The sequence below is a fragment of the Echinops telfairi genome, unplaced genomic scaffold, assembly GCF_000313985.2.
Source record: "Echinops telfairi isolate 266 unplaced genomic scaffold, ASM31398v2 ScPeMD7_7413;HRSCAF=8451, whole genome shotgun sequence".
NCBI classification, from domain to species: domain Eukaryota; kingdom Metazoa; phylum Chordata; class Mammalia; order Afrosoricida; family Tenrecidae; genus Echinops; species Echinops telfairi.
In genome coordinates, this window is record NW_022111313.1 from 482,800 (window position 1) to 491,462 (window position 8,663).

Consider the following 8,663-nt stretch of genomic DNA (forward strand, 5'->3'; position numbering starts at 1 on the left):
GTGCGGTGTGGGCCGTTTGGCAGCATACCTGGGCCCCACTCACAAGATGCAGGTAGCAGGCCCCCTTGCCCGCTCCCTAGGCCCCAGGTACAATCCTAAATGTCTCAGACACTGTGGAGGTCAGGCGGGCAGGCCCACTCTGACAGAGAACCTGTGCAGACTCCAGAGGCCCCGCACGGGTCCCTGGGGTGGTGACTTGACTGGGTGCTCCTGCAGGGAGACCCCGAGGACACCCTGGGGAGTCACTTCTGCCCCAGGAGAATGGCCCACAGTGATCTCGTCCTGACAACCAGGCTGGCAGTCCCTCGCCATGCAGGTGGGCATTGGGCAGCCGGGGGACGCCTCAGGCATCAGCACTGAGCCCTGAAGGTAAGCACCCAAGGACAGTGGATACCCCACACTGAGCCCCCACCTGGGGTCCTGCTGCTTTCTTTGTCTGGAGAAGCTAGGGGCCGGGGGTGGGGGTGGTGCGATCAGGGAATGCGATACCTGAGGAAGGCAGGCTGGAATCTCGCCGGTCTTCTGGAAAATTCTCTTGCACAACACCTCACACAGGGCTGGGCAGGGCTTGCCCTTTGCTCTTCTTGTGCTGGGGTTTTTCATTTGCTCCCCGGCTCCCGGCTCTGGGAAAACGGTGTGCAGGGACCAGCTTGTTGCTGTCTCTGTGGAAGAGGAGGCTTCCGTTGATTAACCGAGACCCCCGCTGCCCCGCAGGCCGGTAAATCACGCCCACGCCGGTGGCCCTGAGCCGTGGGCCTGAGCCGTACTTTTCCTTTCTCCAGAAAACAATATGAGCTCTGGACCCTTTGACCGGGCCCTTCTCCCACCCACTGAGGGCTGCCTCTGTAAGATTGTTCATCACAGAGAGCCTGACTCACCTTCCCGCTCCAGGGGGAGGCGGGAGTCTGTGCACCAGGGAGGGGGCTGGTCTCCACTCTGAGATGGGGAGCGGAGGCTCACGAAGGCAGACAGGAGGGGTGACCTCCTGAACAGGGACCTCAGTGCCCCAGACGTGAGGACACACCGGTCACACAGGTGCTGTGGGCAGAGGAGAAGAGTCTTCTGGTCTACAGGTCTCTGCTCTCTCCCCTGACAGCAGACAGCATTGCCTCTCCATGCGCACGTCCCCTCCCTGTGCAGCTGACTGTAGTCACTAGTCAATAAAGGGACTGCCGAGGAAGTCATCAATCAAAACACCGATGGATTTTGAACGTCTCTCGTGTATTGCCAAGAGCAGTGGCGGCCCAGCAGGGGACTGCTCACCTTCCATTCTGGAGCCCAGGCACCTCCTCACCCGTCTGTCTGTCGGCGGAGGTTCGAGCGCCACTGGGCTTCCAGCCTAAGATGGACTAGCGGAGGAAGGCCTGGAGCTTCACTTCTGTAAACCAGTCCGTGGAAACCCTGTTTCCTAATGATCTGAGCCACTGATCTTGGGGCGGCTCCGGGCTGGGCAGTGCTGTGTCCCAACCTGCCATGAGGTCCATGCACATGGGGGCTGACTCCCACAAGCCACACTGGGGCTCACCTCTTCACTCTCATTGGTCTGTGGGGCTCAGTTTGCCCAAGCGACCAACTGAGAGGCCAATAGGGAACGAACAAGGAACAAAGGCTCCTTGGCTTAGGTTACTACAAACCACAGAGGACACACATTCCCACGGCCCTTGGATCACGTCCGTTTCACAGATGGAAACGGAGCTCTCCAGGAAAAAGAAGCGAGGCTCAGAGACGTGGAGCCACTTGTACAAGCACACACAGTAAGCAAGAGAGGCAGGATTGAAACCCAGGGACCATATGACCTCAGACCCGCCTCTTGGGACCTGGCCCTCTTACCTTGGAGTCCTGCTGCCTGAGGGCCAAAGAGGAAGCAGGTGAGGGTCTGGCCCAAAGCCAAGGTCTCCCCTCCATGGTAGGCTCAGAGGTGGGGGGCCTCTCTTGGGCAGGAGAGTTGCTGATGCTCCCAGACGCATTTACGGCCACGACCATTTCAGGGCGCCTGGTCCCCAGCAGGAAGCCAGACTGGACGTACACAGCTATGCCCTCATCCACCAAAGGCCATGATGGATGGTCCTTTGCCACTTTGACTGATCGCTAAGTCACATATGTCTCCATGTCCTGCCAGCCACCAGAACTCCATGCAGCCTGGAATAGTCCCTTCCACAGCCCAACTTTGGCAATGCCCATCCTCTGAAGTCTGGCAGTCAGCATCCGAAGTCCAGACTCACTTCTGAGGTCTTGCCAGGGTCTTCCACCAAGCCTGGGGCTTGGGCTCCTTGGGGTTGTCTCAGTAATGGGGTGCAACAAGGTGGTTAAAACCACCGGTATGTATTCTCTTGCAGTTCTAGGGACCAGAAGTACAAAATCAAGATGCTAGCATGGTCACATGTCCTCCAAAGGCCTTAGGAGAGGAGTCCTCCTTGCCTCCCCCAACTCCTGGTGACTGCCAGCATTCTTTGGCTGGTGGCTGCATCACCCCTCTCTGCCTTCTTCCTGCAAGGACAGCGGTTCTATCGGTTTAGGACCTGATCTAAATTCAAGATGCTTGTACCTCAAGATGCTTGTACCTAACTACATCCACCAAGACCCCAGTGTCACAGCAGTCCTATTCTGAAGCTCTTAGTGGACGTACATTTTGGTGGGACAAAACGCAACCTACCGCAGGGGTGGTGAAGGAGCCCTGGTGGCAACGTGGGTACAAGCTGGGCAGCCAACAGCAAGGGCAGCCGTCAGCCACTGTGACGGAGAAAGACAAGGGTTTCTACTCTCGTCAAAAGGTAAGAGTCTGGGAAACCCATAGGGCTATCATCCTATAGGGTTGCTGTGAAAAATCAACCCAATAGCAGGGTCATGGAGCAGCAGCAGCCAGCGGTGGACAGATGTCCCTCAGTATCCCAGGCTGCTCTCAGGCCCAGTGCCCCCTAGAGGAGGAGGCACTAGCAGCAACTATTATCCCTTTATTACCACTCTGGCAGTGACTCCTGGGGGCCTGGTTCCTCCTGGGGGGCGTGGGGGGCTTTCACAGGCCGGCATGGAGGCATGGAGAGCTCCAGGACAGGCTGGGCACTGCTTTTCTTGCTGCTGTGCCTGGATGCAGGCAAAGTCCCCTCAGAGTCTACGACGGAAAATAATAATAATAATAATACATGTCTACTTGGTTTTCTCTTGTTATGTCTGCTTTTTCACTTGTTTTGTTCTTAAAAGCCACCCCGGGGCCAGGACAGGGTCTTTCGGCCACTGCTATCTCTGCAGGGCTGACAGGGAATCCATTGTCCATGGGCCGGGCATCCTTGGGGCCAGGTGGGTCTCCCTCCTTCTGGGGCCTGGGCTGGTCTCAGCTACCCCTGCTTCAGGCTTCTGCTGGGAAGTGACAGCAGAATGGAGCCCCCGAGGGCTATAAAGTCCCGGCCAGAGTGAGGCATGGTTTGGAAGGCAGGAATTTGCATGGTGAATGTGCAGCCTGGGAGCTGGTCCTGCTTGCTCACCCCCGGCCTGCACTGCTGTAATAAGGTCCACAGATGGGACTCACCAGGGTGGTGAGTCGGCAGCCTGGCTCCTCCTTCCCAAGGCTCTGTCCTGGAGCCCGCCATTCTCAGGGACGTAATCAAGCACGCGAGCAGAAAGCCATCGCCTGAGTGATAGGGGTGGGGGCCGGCAAGAAGCTCTCCTTCAGCGCCCACCACCTCCGTGGTCCAGGCCTCCTGAGCCTCTCTTCTCCATGACTGTGACTGCCTCCCCCCACCCCTCCACAGAGGACCCAGAGGAGCACTGAGAGACTGTGAGAGGAGTCCGCCCAGGTGGAGTTGTGTCAGATGGACCTCAAACTCCTGCCATCGAGCCCATGCTGACTCACGGTGACCCTACAGGACAGGGTAGAACTGGTCCCGCGACTTTCCGAGACTGTCACTCTTTACGAGAGGAGAAAGCCTCCTCTTTCTCCCAGGGAGTGACTGGTGGTTTCGAACTGCCAACCTTGAGGCTGGCAGCCCACTAAGCCACCAGGGCTTACGTAGCCAGGGCCTCACGAGGATGACTTGACTCAATGTGAACATGACCTTATTTCTGCACAAATCCTCTAGTCCGTTGTCCCCCCCCCACTCCTCCCACCACCACAAAGAGGAATCTCCGGGACACAAGCTGGAGTGGGGTGCTGGAGTGTTGGTCTCCAGGGCACCAGCTCTCAGCCCCGAGCCCTCTCAGCTCCCCACGGCCAGGCACCCTGGTGGCCTGCTCCCTCTGCGGCGAGATTTCTCGACTGGGGTCCAGGGCAGTTCCTGGAGATGCAGATACAGAACACGGCCTACATACCGGCACTCGTTGCGAGCCCCACGCAGCCACCTGCAGCCTGGCCACGGGCCTGTGGGAGAGGACAACCGCTCCCTGCGGGAGAGGTGCTCGCAAGGAGACGCCAGAGGCTCAGGAACGAGCAGCAAGGCGGAGACCCACCTGGAAATGGATTGGTGGTGACCTCAACCAACGACGTAAAAAATGCAGCTGTTGGCAAGGGAACCCAGGACCAGCAGGGCACCGAGTCGGAGCTGAACGACCATGGCCGGCTTCCGGTGGCTTCCGTCGGGGGTGCTGGGCTACTGTAGGACGGAGCAGAACCGCCCCACGGGAGGTGCACCACGGCACCTGCAGGGACGCCTCTCCTCCTCAAAGCCCCAAGTGGCCCCACAATGTTTGTCTGGCTTTTGAGTGCTTTACCAGTTGTGATGACCTCCCCACACCCTGCAGGTCCCTTGAGAACATGACACACACACACACACACACACCACCCAAAACTAACAAAAAACCACAGCCCACTGCCAATAAGTCAGTTCCAACTCAAGTGGCCCGAAAGGACAGGGTAGAACTGCCCCTGTGGGTTTCCCAAGAGACTAGAAAGTCTCATCTTTCTCCCAACGGGTGGTTGGTGGTTTCAAACTACTGACCTTGTGCTTAGCAGACTAATGCATTACCCACTTCACTACTAGGCCCCTCTGGCACATGCAGATGCTCGGTAAGCACTCAAGGGGGCCAGACTTGCGTCACAATGCTGGCTGGCGGGGGACGGGGGTGGGGGTGGGCAGGAGGGTCAGCTTGCCAGGCCCTGGGCTAAATAAACACTTTTTGCGTGAAGCACATGGGACCCAGCCCATTCCCTGAGGGTCAGGCATGGAGACAGACAGGTGGACATTGTCCAGCCCCCCGGAAGAAACCCTGGTGGTGCCGTAGTCAAGTGCTTGGCTGTTACTGAGAGCTCGGCATGGCTGTTCCTGATCTGAGGCTTGTTGGGAGGAAGACGTGGAAGTCTGCTTCTTTGAAGACTCCAAACTGAACGACGCCCGGCCAGCCCGTCAGCTCCGACCCTCAGGGACCTCAGGACAGAGTGGAACTGCCCCAGTGGGTTTCCCCATGGCAACTCTTCATAGGAGAGCCAGCGTGGCTGGTGGTTTCGGGCGACTGCGTGTAGCGCCCAGCCTCAGGAACCTCGTGGAGCGGTCTGCTGTGCTTCACGGGGCCTCTATGGGTCAGAGTCCACTCCACGTGAGGTCTTCCCAGAGACCTGCTGGTCCAAGGGGACAGGGGTAGGGGCGGGGCCAGAAAAGGGGAGACAGCCATCCCTCCTTCGGCTCAAAGCAAGCTGCGCATCGGAGCCTCTGGAAAACGGGGCTGGCGTCCCACAGCCACCCTCTGTGGGGAAAGGGCGGAGGGCGACTTTGTGCCCCGAAGGCTGCTGGGATCTCCCTCTCCCTGCGCTCCTGGTCCCTTGCAGTCTTCCGAAAACGGGGATTTCCATGGGGCGGGGCGGCTGCGAGGCCAGCTGAGAGGTTGCTTTGTGGCTCTCTAAGACCCATGCTGGTGCTCCACGGGGAGTGGGGGGTGGGGTGGGGGGAATCCATGAAGAAAACAGTCATGCCATCACGCCTCCCACCGCAAATTGGTTCATGGCTGCCCAAGGCACTATCTCCTTGAATCGTGGGGCTCTCGGGAAGCGGTGATGGGTGGTTTCCCAGAGAGCCAGGTCATCGGATTGTGGGCACTTCGGCCCTGGCATGGTTAGAGGCTACTCTCTGCAGACTCGGGACCAGACGGACAGCCGTTCCCCGGTGCAAACCGTCCAGAGGGACGCCCCTCCTGGGTGGCCCTGTGCCTGGCCCAGGAGTGCTGTCGCTCACAATCAGAAGGCAGATGGCCGGTGATGGATGCCAGACTGCTGTCTGCAGGGGACAACGGGTGACATCACAGCTGAGGACGAGGCTCTGCACCCAGGGGTGGCCCGGGGAGAGGAGAGCTGTGCTGGGTGCTGAGTGGACCCTCATGGTCTTCCCGTGGTCTCTTTCTGGGTCTTCTAGCCCCAATCGATGTGAACCCCTCATTGTAAAGCCAACATCTGCAGACACGGGTCGGGTCTCCCCTCTTTCCAAGAACAGTAGGTTTTGTCTTTGACGTTGCCGAGAATGCACTTGGTGAAACACTCAACCATTTCTACGTGGACGTCGACACAGGGGGCCTGCCCCCGTTACTCAGCCGCCTGCACCCCACCCCGCCCCGTCCGAATTATCAGCCCACCGTCCGCTAAGGCTCTTGTCGAACCTTTCAAGCGGTGGTCCATTTGGCCCCTTAGAGGTATTCTTTTACTTTTATCCCTTTACGAAGGAGAATTGGGTGCAGGTTCATAGAGCAGTCATCAGGTGCCCACTCAACACCCCCCACCCCGCCCCCCGCTTCTTCATATCCGTCGCAGTCCCCACGGTGGACGAGCACCGGCTCCCGTTTCTACCCCGTTCCTCCTCCTGGTAGCCAGTTCCGATACGAGCCACACTGGAGACATTCTTCACCTGGGAAGCTTGGCCGAGTTTGGCTCACAGAACACGTCCGGGGTCTTGATGGTGGAGGTGTAGAGGTGGGCGAAGGCAGTTGCTTGGGGCCTTCCTCTGAGCTCCATGGATCCAGGGTGTCTGCCTTGCATGAGAACTCGGGTCTGCCAGGCAGGTGCCCTCTTATAAAAACACCCCTGGACCATCGGTCCTGAGCAGCTGCGCCTGTGAGCCCCCCCCCCCCCACCACCACTCCAACCATGCCGCCACCTTCCATGGCTGTCCTTGGTTTCCGACTCGTACCCACCCTACTGGAAACGGAATGACCACCACCCAAGTCTGGGCCATCCCCACAAAGGCCTTCTTCCTCTCCCCACTGCCCCCCTCCTTCCCCGTGAACCATGTCCTCCTCCAGGGCCTCGTCTCTCCTGACCACAGGTCCAGAGTACGCGGGGCGAAGTCTCGCCATCCTTGCCTCTCAGGAGCATCCTGGCTGCACTTCTCCCAAGGCAGGCTTGTCTGCTCGTTTGGAAGTCCACGGTGCTGTCCAATACGCTTCCCCAGCACCGTCATTCAAGCACCACGGGTCCTCGTCTGCCTTTCCTCCTCCACCGCCTGCTTAAGAGGCGCAGGCAGTGCCAGGAAGGAGCTAAGAGTCGGGTCTTGGGGGCCGATCCTGATGGCACTACCCAACATGGGCACATTCCTTGGCCTCCCTGGATTTCTGCTTCTTGCCTGCGAGCTCAATGGCACATTCAAGGGGTTCGGGGGACCCACCCGGGAAGCAGTGCATGGGTAGGCACGTTGGGGTGGGGGTCACTGACACTCAGCGGGGGCTCCAGCCTGTAGTCAGCAGGTGGTCCAGTCTCCGCTAGGTGTTCAAACCCTCCACAGGCTCTGTCCCTTAACACCCCCCCTGGGGGGAGGGGGCTCGGGGGGAGGAGACACCTGGCAAGGAAGCGAGGTGGACCCACTGGCTCTGAGTCAAGCTCTCAGTCGGAGCGGTGCCAAGAAGAGCAACCGTGTCAGGGGCTTTGTGGCTCTGGCCAGGGCCTTGGGCTGGCCCCCGAGGTGTGTGTGTGTTGGGGGGGAGGACCCTGGCCAAGCCAGAGATGGGGAGAATTTGCAGACTGGACATGTTCCCAAAGACCCCGAGGCAGCACCAGCCCCATGTTTACAGGGCAGCTTTGGGGCAGTGACGGGAGGGAGGGGAAGGGGGAGACCCTGGCTTGTTTAAATGAAAAATAAGTGCCCTCAGAAGGCTGCACACCCTGCAGCTGTGGTGAAGGTCATCTCTCAGGGATGGTCCCGGTGGAAAGTATGTCACTAGCGTTTCAGCCTCCTTTAAACTCAAGGCCGTCAGGATCCTAGGCTGGAAGTAAGAGGGGCCTAGATTTGGCGGCAGGGATGGGTGGGGTGGGGTGGGCAGCTAGATAGCGTGTCCTCCAGTAGTCAGGCCAGATAGGGAGAGACCGAGAGAGGCCCTGAGGCCCTTTGTCTGCTGGCCTCCAGAGCTGGGCCTTGTCCATCCCAGACCCTGTCCAGGGGATGACTGCCCTCTCCAAGAGGGACTCCAAGCCCCTTGAGGAGCCTGGAGTCCAAAGCTTTTCGATGGGAAGGGGGCATGTGGCCCAAGAGCCCAGCTGCCCAACAGGAGTGCCAGCGCCACCACACGTGGCTGGGCAGCCACGTGCCCGCTCTGCACATCCCCTGGCCCCTGTGGTGGTGATCACTGCCCACTTGTCCTAGGCATGCAGATTGAGCCACGAACACGTACAGCTCACAGAATGGTGCCTGGCACATGGTAAGGACCCACACGCAACGTCATCGAGTCAACACTGGCTCGTGGCGACCCTACAGGACAGG